Source organism: Bufo gargarizans, chromosome 3 (genome assembly GCF_014858855.1).
Source record: "Bufo gargarizans isolate SCDJY-AF-19 chromosome 3, ASM1485885v1, whole genome shotgun sequence".
NCBI classification, from domain to species: Eukaryota; Metazoa; Chordata; class Amphibia; order Anura; family Bufonidae; genus Bufo; species Bufo gargarizans.
This window is the reverse complement of record NC_058082.1, coordinates 58,914,316-58,932,045: the sequence shown is the minus strand read 5'-3', so window position 1 is coordinate 58,932,045 and position 17,730 is coordinate 58,914,316.

The following is a 17,730-nucleotide window of genomic DNA, read 5'->3' as shown; positions in this document are numbered from 1 at the left end:
CAGCTAGTTTGTCCCCACACAGCAGAAGGTACCAAATAAGTTCAGAAGCTAATCCTGCCATAGTTACAGAACTACCAAGCAGATGTTTTATCCTGCAAGCTCCACATTTAAACAGAAGTACTCATTCCTGCCAATGATTGCCAAAACCTGCTGGGACCAAGAGAACAAAGCAGTATACCGCTTGGATACAAGTTATTTCAAGTAAAGCAATGTTTGAACTTCATCTAAAGGTCTGGACATCATTTCTTCTGCAAAATTCTTCTATTACTCCTACTATCACTACATTCAAATTTATTGCAAGTGAGCCAGGAGTCCGGCCATACCCAGGTAGGAGACACAGTGATACAACTACCACTTAACTACAGAGACATTATAGGCCATTACACCACTCTGGCATTCCTAACTGGGACCTGCGTTATAACACCTGTGATAGTACCCTGCGCACGCTGCAATTGGCATCACGACAAATACAGGATATATTATTCACCTGACCTACCCATTGCACTAAAAGTGGCGTCAGCGAACCCGTTCCTGGTCACTGCACATACATTCCATTATCGATGGCTGACAATGGAGAGGAGAAAGAGGAGGAGAAGGAGGAGTCTAGGCGGAAGAAGCAGTAACTGATGATTACAAGGACACTGTACTGCACATGGATGCATCCTTTCTGCTGCAAAGGAGACCAGAAGAAGGAGGAAACTAATTATGCTACATAATGTGCTGCAATAGAGTCGTGGTGCCTATGTTTGTGTTTAAACACCCAAGACTTATTTTAATCCTGCAGATCCTGCACACAGCTATTCTTCTGTCTTCTACAAGCACTGTGGAGAAAAAAAAACGGACAGAAAATATTCACATACTCCTCAAAGAGCTAGCAGCAGCCAAGCTTAATTTAGGTCTGGCAAGTTTTGAGCCTACACCCACAGTATCAGTGGCATCACCAGTTCTTTAGCTGACTATGATCAAAGCAGATCTGGTCCTGGCAGTTTTTTTGGGAGGATCTAGCCTTACATTGTCTTTGCTCTATATTTCTGCGGCTGCAGCCACCACCTTCTCTCTCCTCTTTCACCTCCTCAATACCTCAATATTGCTCCCATTTCCTGTCCAACACACAATAACTGTCATAGTTCTCACCCTCCCCACCAATTTTATTGGACTATGATATGTCATCGCGGGCTCCTTGGCCCCCTTCCCAATTACCTGCTCTGTATTTTCCCCAGTGCCACTTTCTCTACCACTACTTCCACCACCATGCCCACACTGTGCTCCCTCACAGTATTTATGTTCTCACTGTACAATTTTCACAGTAACATAGTAACATAGTACATAATGCCGAAAAAAGACATTTGTCCATCCAGTTCGGCCTGTCATCCTGCAAGTTGATCCAGAGGAAGACAAAAAGAAAACCTGTGAGGTAGAAGCCAATTTTCCCCACTTTAGGGGAATAAAAAATTTGTTTCCAACTCCAATCAGGCAATCAGAATAACTCCCTGGATCAATGGCCCCTCTAGAAGCTATACTATAGCCTGTAATATTATTACGCTCCAGAAACACATCCAGGCCCCTCTTGAATTCCTTATTGTACTCACCATCACCACCTCCTCAGGCAGAGAGTTCCATAGTCTCACTGCTCTTACCGTAAAGAATCCTATGTTTGTGTACAAACCTTCTTTCCTCCAGACGCAGAGGATGTCCCATCATCACAGTCACAGTCCTGGGGATAAATAGATGATGGGATTGATCTCTGTACTGACCCCTGATATATTTATACATAGTAATTAGATCTCCCCTCAGTCCAGAACTGTACACAGCCCAGAACTGTACACAGTACTCCATGTGTGGTCTGACTAGCGATTTGTAAAGTGGTACGACTATGTTCTTATCACGGGCATCTATGCCCCTTTTGATGCAACCCATTATCTTATTGGCCTTGGCAGCAGCTGCCTGACACTGGTTTTTGCAGCTTAGTTTGCTGTTTATTAAAATTCCTAGATCCTTTTCCATGTCAGTGTTACTGAGTGTTTTACCATTTAGTATGTACGGGTGACTTGCAGTATTCCTTCCCATGTGCATAACTTTACATTTGTCAGTGTTAAACCTCATCTGCCACTTATCTGCCCAAGCCTCCAATCTATCCAGATCCCTCTGTAGTAGTATACTGTCCTCTTCAGTGTTAATTACTTTACACAGTTTAGTGTCATCTGCAAAAATTTATATTTTACTAGGCAAGCCTTCTACACGATCATTAATAAATATATTGAAGATAACAGGGCCCAATACTGACCCCTGAGGTACCCCACTAGTGACAGTGACCCAATCTGAATGTGTACAGTTAATAACCACCCTCTGCTTTCTATCATTGAGCCAGTTACTTACCCACTTACAGACGTTTTCTCCCAGTCTGAGCGTTCTCATTTTATATACTAACCTTTTATGTGGTACAGTGTCAAATGCTTTGGAGAAGTCCAGATACACGACATCCATTAATTCGCCGCTGTCAATTCTAGAACTTACCTCCTCATAGAAACTGATTAAATTAGTTTGACATGACCGATCCCTCATGAAGCCATGCTGATATGTCATTATTTGCTTATTTCCGTTGAGATGCTCTAACATAGCATCTCTCAGAAAACCTTCAAACAGTTTACCCACAACAGATGTTAAACTTACCGGGCTATAGTTTCCAGGCTCTGTTTTTGGACCCTTTTTGAATATTGACACCACATTTGCTATACGCCAATCCTGTGGGACATTCCCTGTCAGTATAGAGTCCGCAAATAAGCTATGACATTACTTAATTCCCTTAGGATACTGGGGTTTATGCCATCCGGTCCTGGCGATTTGTCTATTTTAATCTTTTTAAGTCGCTGTTGTACTTCTTCCTGGGTCAGACAAGACACTTTTAATGGGAAATTTATTTTTACATTCAGCATTTCATCTGACAGTTTATTTTCCTCAGTAAATAAATTGTCTAAAAAAATATTTAACATCTTTGCTTTCTCCTCTGCGACTCCACCCTCATTAACGGGCCTACACCTTCAGATTTATACTTTTTAACATTTATATAATTGAAGAACATTTTAGGGTAAGTTTTACTCTCTTTGGCAATTAATCTCTCGGTCTCTAGTTTGGCCGCTTTTATTTGTTTTTTACATGTTCTATTTTTTTCCTTATAGTTTTTCAGTGCTTCCGTGCTACCCTCCTGTTTTAGTAATTTATATACTTTCTTTTTGTCATTTATTGCTTTCTTTACATTTCTTTTTATCAACATTGGTTTCTTTTTGTTCCTTAACCTTTTATTCCCATACCGTATGTACCTCTCACAATGAGATTTTAAGATGCTTTTAAAGATATCCCATTTTGTGGCTGTATTTTTATTTTTGAGGACTTTGTCCCAGTTAGTTAGGCCTATGGCCTCTCTTAGTTGGCTAAATTTAGCTTTTTTGAAGTTTGGTATTTTTGTTCCTCCCTGTAGAAATGCTCTTTTGAATCATAATTGGAAGGTTATTACTTTATGTTCACTATTTCCCAGGTGTCCCCCAACCTGCACATCTGTTGTTCTGTCACGCCTATTGGATGGTTAATACTAAGTCCAGTGTGGCCGTTCCTCTAGTCGGGTCCTGAACTAGTTGGGAGAGGTAATTGTCTTTGGTTATTGACAAAAACCTGTTTCCTTTATGGGATATACAAGTTTCAGTTTCCCAGTCTATATCTGGGTAGTTGAAGTCTCCCATAATAACCACCTCATTATGATTTGCCACCTCGTCTATCTCGTTTAGTAGTAGATTTTCTGTGGACTCTGGTATATAAGGTGGTTTATAGAAAACTCCTATTAGTAATTTATCATTGTTTTTAGCTCCATGTATCTCTACCCACAGTGACTCCACATGTTCATTACACAGGACTTTGCATACCCCCCCCCCCCCTCCGGTTTTGACAATCTTTTCTAAACAGACTGTAACCCTGTACATTAAGTGCCCAGTCATAGCTATCATCCAGTCATGTTTCCGTTATTCCCACTATGTCATAGTCCTCCTCACACATCACTAATTCCAGTTCCCCAGTTGTATTAGTCAGGCTTCTGGCATTAGTATACATACATTTGAGAGGTTTATGTATATTTTTTACTCTACACCTTTCCTTCTGAATTGTTCTAGTCCCACCTTCCATTCCTCCCCCAGTCCCACTACCTTGCCCCCGGTCTCTATCTGCACTATCTTCCCCTCCTGTAATGTAATTTCCCTCCCCAGTCCCTAGTTTAAACACTCCTCCAACCTAATAGCCATCTTTTTCCCCAACACAGCTGCCCCTTCCCCATTGAGGTGCAGCCCGTCCCTACGATAGAGCCTATAGCAGATACAGAAGTCGGCCTACACCAGTTCTTGAGCCACTTGTTAATCTCCCTAATCTACCGCTGCCTTTCTTGTGTGGCCTGTGGTACTGGCAGTATTTCGGAAAATACTACCTTTGAGGTCCTTGCCCTAAGCTTCTGACCTAAATCCCTGAAATCATTTTTAAGGACTTTCCACCTACCTCTAACTTTGTAATTGGTTCCGATATGGACCATGGCTGCTGGATCTTCTCCAGGCCCTCCCAGTAATCTGTCAACCCGATCCGCGATGTGTCGAACTCTAGGAAGACAGCACACTGTTCGGCGATTACGGCCTTTGTGACAGATTGCCCTATCTGTTCCCCTAATAATGGAGTCTCCCACTACCGTGCTGGTAGTGGGAGACTCCATTATTAGGGGAACAGATAGGGCAATCTGTCACAAAGGCCGTAATCGCCGAACAGTGTGCTGTCTTCCTAGAGTTCGACACATCGCGGATCGGGTTGACAGCATTGCCCTGCTCTCCTGGTTCCCTGCTTAGTGGAGCTGACATTCGCCTAACTGGCAGAGTAAGTATTCGGCTGCAGCAGTGCTGTCCCTGGACTGACATCCCCCTCATCTGTCAAACGTACAAACTTGTTGGGGTGTGTCAGATTAGGGCTAGCCTCCCTGGCACTCTTCCCTCTACCCTGCTTTCTAACTGTTACCCAGCTAGCTACCTCACTTTCCTCAGCCTCCTCTCTGTCACCCTCCCCCTCATCTACCCCAAAGAGTGCTTGCTCGGTAAGAAGCAAACTCTTTTGCAAATTGTCAATGCCTCTCAGTGTTGCAACTTGGCTGTTTAGAGACTCGATTTGCGATTCCAAGCGGGTAATTTGCTCACATCTTGAACAAAGATATAAACGCTCGAACAGCTGTTCCAGGACTGCATACATCATGCAAGATGTGCACTGGACTGCGTTGTCAATTGTGCAACACATACTAAATGGAGACTACACCACAAAAGCAAAAAATACTATATAATGTAGTAATAAGAAACTGGCTAATTGCAGTCCCCCACTGAGGTCCCTGAATCTAAAGTCACTTAATCTTAAGTTACACACTTACTCAACCACGTGTCGCAGTCAAACTGGTGTTATATATCTGCTTATATAAATATAAATGAACCTCACTACACCAGCCTGGTTTGTTTTCCCTCTGGATTCAAAAACAGTTATGCCCACATTGTGCCCTCTTAAAGTACTTATCCCTTCATTGTGTCCCCTTCACAGTAGTTATGCCTTCATTGTGTCCCTCTCACAATAGTTATGCCCTTTCTGTGCCCCTTTCACAATAGTAATGCCCTATCTGTGTCCCCTTCACATTTAAAATGCCCTCTGTGTGCCCCTTCATAGTAGTTATGCCCTCGCTGTGCCTCCATAACAGTAGTAATGCCCTCTGGGCCCCTTCACAGTAGTAATGCCCATTAAGCCGTCTTCACAGAAATAATGCCCACTCTGTACCCCATAACACTTATGCCTACCCCCTTCAAAGGAGTAATGCCCTCTGTGCCCCCTTCATAGTAGTAATGCCCATTGTGCCCCTCCACAGTAGTAATGACCATTGTGCCCCTTGCACAATTGTAATGCACATTGTTCGCCCTCCACAATAGTAATGCCCATTGTGCCCCCTTAATAGTAGCAATGCCCTCTGTGCCCCTGTGCCCCCTCCATAGTAGAAAAGCCTATTGTGCCTCCTTCACAGTAGTTATGCCCACATTTCGCCCCCTTCACAGTAGTACTGCCAACATTGCGCCCCCTTCACGGTAGTAATGCCCAGATGTTCCCCCTTCAAAGTAGTTATGCCCAGATGTGCCCCTTCACACTAGTAATGCACACATTGTGCCCCCTTCATGATAGTCATGCCCACATTGTGCCCCTTCACAGTAGTTATGCCCACATTGTGCCCCTTCACAGTACTAATGCCAACATAGTGCCCCTTTCACAGTAGTTATGCCCAGATGTGTCCCTTCACAGTAGCCATGCCCAGATGTGCCCCTTCACAGTAGTTATGCCCTCATGTGCCTCCCCTTCACAGGAAGAAAAAAAAACTGTAAATACTATCCTAGTTCCAGCTCAGTTCTGCAGCCGGTGTTCCCCAGCAGGAGCTTTCTTTATAGGAGGAGGAGCACAGTCAGATTCCCATCCGGCATGCTCCTCCTCCACAGCCCTGCAGAGGGATAGTGCGATGTCTCACCGCATCGTGCTGGGGGATGCCGGCAGCTGAGTTGAAGGGAGAAGCTGGAGTGGACGGCTCTTTGTTTCATCATTACAATCAGCTGTCTCTGCGTCGTATGGATGCAGAGACAGCTGAGAGCGGGACATAGCTCAGCCATTCCTGGACAGTTAGGAGGTATGTAACACTGAACCGTCTCTTACAGTAATAAAACAAAGCATTTGCTAATATGGGTATAATAATGGTGTTTCTGCTGTATTGCTTTTGTAAAACACTGAATAGTTTCTTGAAGTAATAAAACAGCTTGTTCACTAACACTGGTATTGTGATGATGCTATTGCCATATTGCTTTTGGTATAACATTTAACAATTTATTGAAGTAATAAAACAAAGCATTTTCTAACATGGTATAACAATGGCATTATTGCTGAATTGTTTTTTGTATAACAGTGAACGTTTTCTTGAAGAAATAAAACATATTCACTAACACTGGTATAATAATGATGCTATAGACGTATTGCTTTTGTCATGACACTGAACGGTTTGTTGAGGTAATAAAACAAAATGTTCAATAACACAGGTATAATAATAGCTTTATTGCCATATTGCTTGTGGTATAACAATTAGCCTCTTAAAGACACAGGGTGTACAGGTACGCCCTGATGTCCTGGTACTTAAGGAACTGATCGGAACTGGATGCCTGCTGAAATCAATCAGGAGGCACCCTGGGACAATGCCGAGGGGGGTCCTGTTACCCCCCCCCCCCCCCCATATCGGCGATTGCTGCAAACTACAGGTCAATTCAGACCTACGGTTTGCTGCGCTTTTGGAAGTTTCTGATCCCCGTGGTCAAGAAATCGAAATTCTGAAATGTTATCTCCATCTGCCATTAACTCTTGTGGAACACCTAAAGTGTTAACAACGTTTGTAAAATCAGTTTTAAATACCGTGAGGGGTGTAGTTTTTTGGGTGGTTTTTATTATGTAAGCCTCACAAAGTAACTTCAGACCTGAACTGGTCCTTTAGCTTTGCTTCTAAACTTCTAATCCTTGTAACATCCCCCCCCAAAAAAATGGCATTCTCAAAGTTATCCAAACATGAAGTAGACATATGGGGAATGTAAAGTAATAACTATTTTTGAAAGTATTACTATGTATTATAGAAGTAGAGAAATTGAATCTTGAAAATTTTTGGTAAATTTAGTATTTTTTTATAAAAAATTAAAAAAAAATTACTCCATTTTGCCAGTATCATGAAGTACAATATGTGACGAAAAAACTATCTCAGAATGGCCTGGATAAGTAAAAGCGTTTTAAAGTCATTCACACATAAGGTGACACTGGTCAGATTTGCGAAAAATGGCCTGGTCCTTAAGGTGAAAATGAGCCCGGTTCTTAAGGGGTTTACAGTTTCTTGAAGTAATAAAACAATTAGTTTTCTAACACGATATAATAATGGCATTATTGCCGTTTGGCTTTTGGTGTAACACTGAATGGTTTCTTGAATAAATAAAATGTTCACTAACAATGGTATAATAATGGCGTTATTGCCGCATATATTTTGGCATAATACTACTAAATGGTTTGTTGATGTAATAAAACAAATAATTCCCTAACACGGGTATGATGTAATGCCGTTTTTGCCTTATTGCTTTTGGTATAACGGTGAACAGCTTCTGAAGTAATAAAACAACATGTTCACTAGCGAGTTTATAATAATGGCATTATTGCTATATTGCTTTAGATATAACCATAAACATATCTTGAAGTAATAAAACAAAGTGTTCACTAACAGGGGTGTAATAATGGTGTTATTGCTGTATAACATTTAACCCCCTAGTGACCAGCTTGTTTGGGCCTTAATAACCAAGCGACTTTTTATTTTTTATGTTTTTCCTTTGTCGCCTTCCAAGAGCTATAAACTTTTTTATTTTTCTATGTAGTCGTATGAGGTCCTCTTTTTTGCAGGACAAGTTGTAATTTTAAATGGTGCCATTTTGGGATACTGATACTAATTAACTTTTATTGCTGCGTTCATTTTTCTGCATAAATAACATGGTAAGTTTATTCTCTGGGTAGGTGTGATTACAACAATGGCAATTATATATAGTTTTCTTAATTTTTTACTACGTTTGCACAATAAAAAACCCTTTTTTTAAATTAAGAAAATATTTTTGCATCTCCGCATCCCAAGACCAATAACATTTTTACTTTTCTTTCTAAGGAGCTGTGTGAGGGCTTCATTTTTGCAGGACAACTTGTACTTTTCAATTGGTATGATTTTGGGGTACATAACACTTTTAGATTTTTTTATTAAATTTTTTGTGGCAAATAAGCAAAAAACTGCAAATCTGGCAATTTTTGGTTCTTTTTTATCGCATTCGCCGTATGAGATAAATTACATGATTATTGCATCATGTGGACGCAGTAATACCAAATATGTGGCGGATAATTTATTTTTGCAAATTTTTCTATTGAAAATAGTTTTTTTATGTTAAAAGGTGTATTTTTACTTGGAATTTTTTTATTTAATAAATGCTAACTTTTTTAACCATTTAATAGTACCACAAGAGGACTATACCAGGCAAGCTTTAAATTGCTTCTTAAATACAAAGAAGCAATTCATGGTTGACTATGTTAACAAACAGCATGTTCAAAAACACACTGCACCATCGCTTGGGTTATGCTTTCTTATATTAGAAATCATCCAAAAATTGTCTCGTATTGAGGCAGATGGTGTTCAAACACACAGTTTTATGGAAAATAAATACTAGCTTATTTGGATCAAGCATACAAAAATTATGCCTTAATAGGTGCAGATTTCTGCTTCTGTTTATAGTAACACATGTTAATGTCATAAAAAAAAACTAGTGGCTTGTTCTGCACAAGAATACTAAAATCATGCAGTAATGGGGGCAGAATGTTTATCCGTAGTTATACACACACAAGTGTTAATTGTCAGAAAAAAAACTGTGGATTGTTCTGAAGTTGAAAAAGTTTGGATACATTCTCCCTTTTAATTAGGAGCAGTACAATGTGGATGTGAAATGGGTAAGGTGTAAAGATATAATAGTGTCAGCAATAGTAATGCCAGTCGTAGCATCACAACATGAAACAAAGCATTCGATGTGTGTGTGGCTGTGTTTGTATAGTAACAGTAGCATTAGCGGCAGTAAGGAAATTGGAAACGGCAGTAGGGGGATTAGCAGCAGGGAGTAGCAGCTGCAGCAGTGGTAGCTTCCCATATGGTGCGGAACATGATGGTAGGTAGGTAGACAGCATTATGGGTCACTGTCAGCAAAGGCAGATCCATTCATCGGTCTAAGCTGGAGATGTGTAAAAATCCTCATAAATCTATGCCTTGTTCATTTTGACAAAAGTTATATTTGCAGAGAACACGTTTGTTGCGTTGAAAACTCCCTTTGATATGACACTGGGGGCTTGACAAGACATTACAGAGAGAGCATACTAAATCATTTCTGGCCACTTTTCCAATCTAGCTGCACCAAAATTCCATGGCATCAAGAGAAATTGTTTGGAGTAAGGCCAGAATCCAGGTCGGACTGAACCTAGGTGTCTAAGCAGTACATCTCTGTTTGCATCCTGACACAGCACATACAAAAATACTCATCATGTTGATAATACTGAACTAGGAGAGAGAGTTGAATGGTAGGATGAATGTGGTGCTCAGTGGTACATTGAATCTTCATAAATTTAGAACAAACTACGGCACTCTAAGTTCTGTTGCATGAATTTCTTATTTTATTTTGTTATATTTTCAATCTATCCAGAAAAAGCAATATTTAGTCACAGGCCAGTGACAACTTAGAGTTCCGTGGTTTCTTCTAAATTTATAATGCTACTCAACAGGCTTCTGCTGCTTGTGGAAGAGGAGATAGCAGGAAGTGGTGACTCGGTGGTTTTATAGAGAGGCCTCACAGTCAGACACGCAAATGGCAGGTGTCTGCCAACCAGAAGCTAGAGCAAGCTGTGTATACTGTTACAGGAAAACATTCCCCCATTTTGCTTTGATACTAAGGGTGTAAAAGCATGTCTATCCAGTAAGGATATTAAGGATACGCCTGTCATTACGCAAGCATACAGTATACCATTTTCGCCAGCATGCTTGACAACCCTTTTCTTTTTCAGCTTTCTTGTTAGTGAGCCTGCCTTAGGTCTAGCAGGTTTTGAGCCTGTTACCACAGTATCAGCAGAATCACCAGTCTCCAAGCTGAGCTTAATAGAAGCAGAGCTGGCAGTACCTTACCTATGCTCTTTAATGCCGGTAATGACCACCACCCTACTCCACTGATTTTACTTCCTCCTCAGCACCCCAATACAGCTGCCAGGTCCTTTCCAATACACAATCATTACCATACTCACCGTCCATGGCACTTTTATCAGACAGTGATAGATAATCATGGGCTCCTTGACTACCTTCCGATTCCCTGTTCTGTGTTTGCCCAAGTGCCACTGCCCCTACCACCACCACTGTTGCTACAAGTGCCAATACTATCACCACCAACAACACAGCTTTGTATAGGGTTCCCTGCTGTAGCCTGAACTTCCTCCTCATGGCCTTCCAAATGCTGACTGTTCTCACACAAGTCATCAACAGGGAGACTATCATAGCATATGGGGTTGTGTTGACTTTTCTTAGGAAAAAATAAGGCACTCCACTATGAGGGGGATGTGAAGACAGAGAAGACGCAACTGGCTTATCTGGGGTTGCTAGGAGAAGGGCAGGACGAATGTTGTGAACCCTGGCTCCAAAGCATAGTATCAGTCTCGGGAGTGACATCCACATCATCCTACTGTGACTCAGAAAAGGGGCAAGCCATTCAGTCTACAACCTCATCCTCTTTCTCCTCAGAAATAATGTGGTTCCTAAAGGAAGTGAGGGAAAACTGTGGCCTACTTCAACTACCACTACTGGCTGGATGGCTGGTGCTGCTTTTGCTGCTACTACCCAGGTTATGCCTCTTGGATGATGAGACCTAGGTCTTCCATTTTCCACTCTTCTGTTTTCCAGACATTTTATTATGAGGCATATACCATATTTTTCTGTTTATAAGATGCACCTGATGATAAGATGCACCTAGGTTTTAGAGGAAAAAAGAAAAATATATTTTCCTCAGAACAAATCTCCAGTCTTCATCAGAGTTACAAATTAGGCCCCCCTATCTTCATCAGACCTCAGATCAGACCCCCATATCAGACTTCAGATCACAGCTCCACCTCAGATCAGAACCCCATAGCAGATCAGAGTCCCCATGTCAGACCTCAGATCAGACCCCACATGTCAGATTTCTGATCAGACCCCCACATTAGATCAGACCTCCAAACCAGAGCAGACCCCCATGTCCGATCAGATGCCCATATCAAATCAGTCCCCCTATATCAGATTAGAGTCCCCATTCCAGACTTCAGATCAGACTCCTATATCAGATCAGACCCTCCATGTCAGACCTTAGATCAGAACTCTATATCAGACCAGACCCCCATATCCGATCAGACCCCCCATATCAAATCAGACCCCCATATCAGTACAGACCCCATGTCAGACCTCAGATCAAACCCCGAAATCAGTTCAGAGTCTCTATGTCAGACCCCAGATCAGACCCCCATATTAGATCAGACTTTCCATGTCAGACCTTCGATCAGACCCCCGCATCAGATCAGAGTCCCCATGTCTGACCGCAGATCAGACCTCCATATCAGATCAGACCCCCTGTCAAATTAGACTTCAGATCAGACCTCCATATCAGATCAGACTCCCCCCCATGTCAAGCCTCAGATCAGATTAGACCCTCATGTCAGATCAGACTACTATGTCAGATCTCAGATTAGACCCCCATATCAGATTAGACCCCCATGTTAGACCTCAGATCAGACTCCAATCAGAGATAACTTACTTCTCCTGTTCCACCACCAATTTACAGGTCCAGCAGTCTCTCTTGCAGTCACCACTCACTAGTCTTCTTTGGGCCTGCGCTGCACTGTGAGCTGACTGTGTACCACATCAGGTGACAGTGTGTGTGCTATATCCTGATGCTGTATGCAGTCAAGACAGGGTAGCACCTGGAAGAAGACCAGGGAGTGGTGAGTACAGAGCTACACTCACTGCTCCCCATGGCTTCTGCCTCCTGGACACTAGTGAGCGATTTCATAATGAAAGAACTCACTAGTATTCGTTTTAAAAGATGCACTGCCATTTTCCTCAGCAGAAAATACGGTAAATGAAAAGTTGCAGGTTTCCTATGAATCAAAAATCATGATCCGTTTTGGACCGCTTGTGAGATCCCTGAACAGATCTCACAAACGGAAACTAAAGCACCAGTGTGAAAGTAGCCTAATGTGTTCCTCAAAACGGGGGTAATAATGCAATTTTTGCAGTAAATGTCTTTTAACTATTCAGTATAATGCAGTAATGCATTCGCTAAAACGTTATCACAATGCAATTTTGCAGTGAAATGTCTGAACTGCAGTAATACAGCACATTTTTTGCTTTGAGTTATTTAGTATGGCTTTTGTCCTAACTACCCATTATCATGCAGTAATATGCAACACTTTTAATAACATGGTTATAAAATTTTTATTGCATTATTACTTTTGCTGTTACTACCCAATATCTTGTAGCAATATGCAACATGTTTAATATAATAGATATAAAATGGCATTATTGCAGTATTGGTTTTGCTATAACTACCTGTTATCTTGAAGTAATATGTAACACATTTAGTAACATGGGTGTAAAGCTTTCAAATGCCCAATTAAAAATGGTAAAATTAAATTGCTTTTAGAAGAAGAAAAATGTGCAGTTGCTCAGCATTTGGTGCAGAATTTATACCATTGGGGTGCTGGCAATAAACTTGAAGTTTAAAAAAAACCCTGTCTGTTCTTATACAGAAATAAATGAGGCAGCTCTTTTACTCTCCCTATATGCTTTCTCTTATCAAATTCCCTAAAATATACTCAATTATTGCTTCTTATTATCTTTCTATAGTATTCCTATCACACAATGTTACTGGCCTACTGCGTGCCTATTGCCCCCTTATTGGTTGATCAGACTATCTTTCAGTCTCTGAGTCAATCAGGGTAAGTGGTTCCCCACTTACTCCCAGTGTCTTGTGATTCTCCATCGTCTTGCTCTCTCATGGTTTTCCTGCCAATTTCCACAGTAATATCTTTTTGGGTGCTGTTTTTACATGATTTGTCTCAAGCGAATCACAAAAACTTCAGATTCGTTTGGCAGACAAATTTTTGTGACATCTGTAACGACTCTCATTAATATCTTTAGTATGATGCACTGAAATACCCAATAACAAATGGTAACTAGAAATTGGCTTTTAGAAAAAAAAGAAATGGGAGGGGGGCAATTCTTCCATGTTTGCAGCAGAATGTATACTGTTGGAGACCTGGCAGTAAGCCTTTGGACTGTAGAGACTTAAAAAAAAAAAAAGAAGCTGGCTGGTTGTTCATACAGGTCAATATGGAATTCTTGCAGGGATCTGTAATGTACAACTTGCTGGCAAATTGCAATGACCAGTCCCTCCCTCATTCAGCTAAGCTTTCCCTGATGAAATTCTCAAATCTACCCAATTATCTCCCATTCTCCCCTATAGTGTCCCTATAGTGTCCCTATAGTGTCCCTAGTACAGCTAGATCAATGGCATGTGACTGCAATGTGTGTGTTTTTTGGGCAGACACAGCCACAAAACATCCTATCAAAATCCCAGCTGCACATAGAATGGCATTTCTTCTTTCTGTGCAGAAGGACTTGGCTGAATATTGCCCAGGTTTGGTTGATCAAGCTATCAGTAAGGTTCTAAGCCAATCAGGGCAATACCACCCCCACACACCCTAAATCTGTATTTTTCTCCTCCAATTGCTCTCTGCCATTTGCATGCAATTCCTACAATATGAATTACTAAAACTTTGAATTAGTTTGCTTGACACATTTTGTGAATCTAATGTACTGTGGAGTACAGATACTTGTAACAAAGCTTTAATATAGTAAAAAGGAAAGTTCAGCAGCTCTCACCTGCCCCTCCTTCACCTGTGAGCACGGAAAACCCAGAGTCAGGCCCGGGTAACACAAATGCAAAAAGGTTCAAGGAATCCAGCTCCACTTCGATAAAGGAATCTTTATTTTGCTTGCGGTAAAATCTCATCCAATTGTGGTTACAAAAAGTCTTGTCTACGCGTTTCGGGCTACCAGAAACAACTCCAGCCCTTACTCATGACACCAAAGCTTTAATATAAGAAAATTAGTTGATCCTATTACCTTAGGTACCCAAACCAGGAAGGACAAAATAAATATGGCTAGATCATGAGGTGCACTGCAAGATTATTATACATGTTATTACTTTTCTGTATAAACTAGCTGAAGGATCCGGCTTCGCATGGGTGTATTTAATCTATTTCATTTAATGTTTGTGTGTGTGTCGTTAAAAGATATCGACAGTATCCACTATAACAGTGACATCTACAGTACCCCACCCCCGTAACAGTGACCTCCACAGCCTCCAACCCCTTAACACTGATCACAGTTCCCCGTCTCCTTAAAATGGGACCTCCACAGCCGCCCACCCCCTTAACTTTGACTTTCACAGCAGCCTACCCCTTCAACAGTGAGTTCCACAGCACCCCACCCCCTAAATAGTGACCTCCACAGGGGCCGGCCCCCTTAACAGTGACCTCTACAGCACCCACCCCTTAACACTGACCATAGGTTATAGTCCCCTTACTGTGACTTCCACCATTCCCGGCCACCTTAACAGAGACCTCCACAGCGACTGCCCCTTTAACAGTGACTGCCATAGTACACCACCCCCTTAACAGTGACCTCAAAGTACTGCGCTGACTTAATAGTGACCTCACAGTACCCTACTGACCCTTTAATAGGGGCCTCCACAGTCCCCTCCTCCCTTAACAGTGACCTCCATAGTGTTCACCCCTTTAATAGTGACCTCCACAGTGGCCTGCCCCTTAACAGTAAAATCCACAGTGCCCTCCCCTTTAACAGTGACCTCCACAGCATCTTCCCCTTTATTAGTGACCTCCACAGTACCCTGTCTCCTTAACAGTGATTTCCACAATATTCCGCCCACTTAACAGTGACCTCCATAGAGCTCCGTTCCCTTAAAATGTGACCTCCACAACACCCCGCCCCCTTAACAATGACCTCTACAGCACCCCGCCCCTTAACACTGAGCTCCATAGTGGACCATCCTCTTAAGGCCCCTTGCAGACGAACGTGAGCGGATTGGGTCCGGATGCGTTGCGGATGCGTTCAGTGAAAAATGCGTGATTTCACAAGCAAGTTCATTCAGTTTTGTATGCGATCGTGTTCAGTTGTTCAGGTTTACAAACAACATGTCTTAGCAACCATCCATGAAAAATGCATCTCATCCGCACTTGTTTCCCTCCGCCCCATTCAATTCTATAGGGCTAGTGTTAGAACATGCTGCGATTTTCACGCAACGCACAAGTGATGCGCAAAAAACTATACTCATGTACACAGACCCATTGAAATAAATGGGTCCGGATTCAGTGCGGGCGCAATGCATTCGCATCACGCATTGCACGCACTCGTGTGAAAGGGGCTAACAGTGACCTCCACCGCTCCCTGCCCATTAACTTTGACCTCCACAGCAGCCTGCCTCTAGGGTGGCCAGAGGTCCGGTTTTAGGGTGGACAGTCCAGCTTTCAGACTCCCTGGCCTCTGTCCGGCGCTGGGCCTGTGCAGACACAGGGATGTCTTTTTGAACAACTCACTCTCAGACAGCAGCACTGTGCTGTCTGAGCGTGAGCTGCAGGGAGATGGTCAAACTCCCTCCCACCTCTGCCACAAGTTTATTTTTTTACTTTCATTTTCTCAATCCCCATCGGCTGCGGAGTGGGTTGGGGTCATGGCTTAGCTGCACCGGGGGCGGGTTTTTAAGTCTGTCTTATGAGGCCACCCTACCTGGCCCTGAACTGCGGCCTCCTCATCACTCCGCTCCCTTAACAGTGTCATCCACAGTGCCCTGCCTCTTTAAATATGACCTATAGCAGTGAAGAAAAATGTCTTGGTTGTTATGGAAACCTGGTTAAAAACTGTGTGTATGTGGAGACTAAGGACCTGCGAGCTTCTATTGGCTGATAAGGGTCACATGACCCAGCTTCTATTGCCTAATGTATTTTTTTTTTATATCTCAGGAACGGTACGTGCTAGAGAGCCAGTTTAAAACCTTCCTTGACACCTGATGTGCCTGTGTGCCAAATTTCACGATTGTAAATGCGAGGGTGCGGTTTACTTTAGCGGACATACACACACACATTCATACACTCAGCTTTATATATTAGATGATTAACATCTGCCAGCCAAAACAATGCCTAATAGTATTAAAATACCACATAGTGTCCAGACATCAAGCATTATAGATTAAGCAGATGGTCCATATTACTGCTTTGTATAAGGACAATGACATCAAAAAAATCAAATGACTCCCTAATCCACGGAAACAGATATTTTCAGGAAATGGGGTAAACGAATTGGAAGATGTGAATTTTATGTGTACTACCACTTTAAGTGTATGAGTGAATAACTCTCAATGAGATGTTCTCTGGAACCATTCCAACATAACTTATGAAATGGCAAATACAATTTTAATATAGATATATGAATAGCATATGCATGATTCAGACACAGGTATAGTATAAGTAAATTCTTTCATAGTATAAGGGTGTAACAAGGACCCGTGGGGCACCACTCCACCATGACCAATTTCAGTAGCAAGTTCAGAACATGAGAAGGTTATGATTATGTTGGCTTCCAAAATGCATAAGATAATATACAGTGATGTCACAGTAAATATCACACAACTAGGTCTAAATTAGTTATAAAGATGGTAACCGGGATACTCAATTACTATTATCTACACACAAAAAAAAAAAAAAGAGTAAACTTAATTCCCAAAAGTTTTAAATTTGATATTTATTGAATAACAAGATAATTGTTGCCAACATACGCAGAGACATCCAATTAACAGCACCACTTGACCTTAAATGTCTTACTGTTTACATATAAGTGATGAAATGCATGAAGGACTAGACCGGTGAAAACTGACATAGTGAGCAGGGAAATACGTCCTCACTAATCAGTATATGCATCCACTAGTCTAGATTTAGTCCTAAATACAG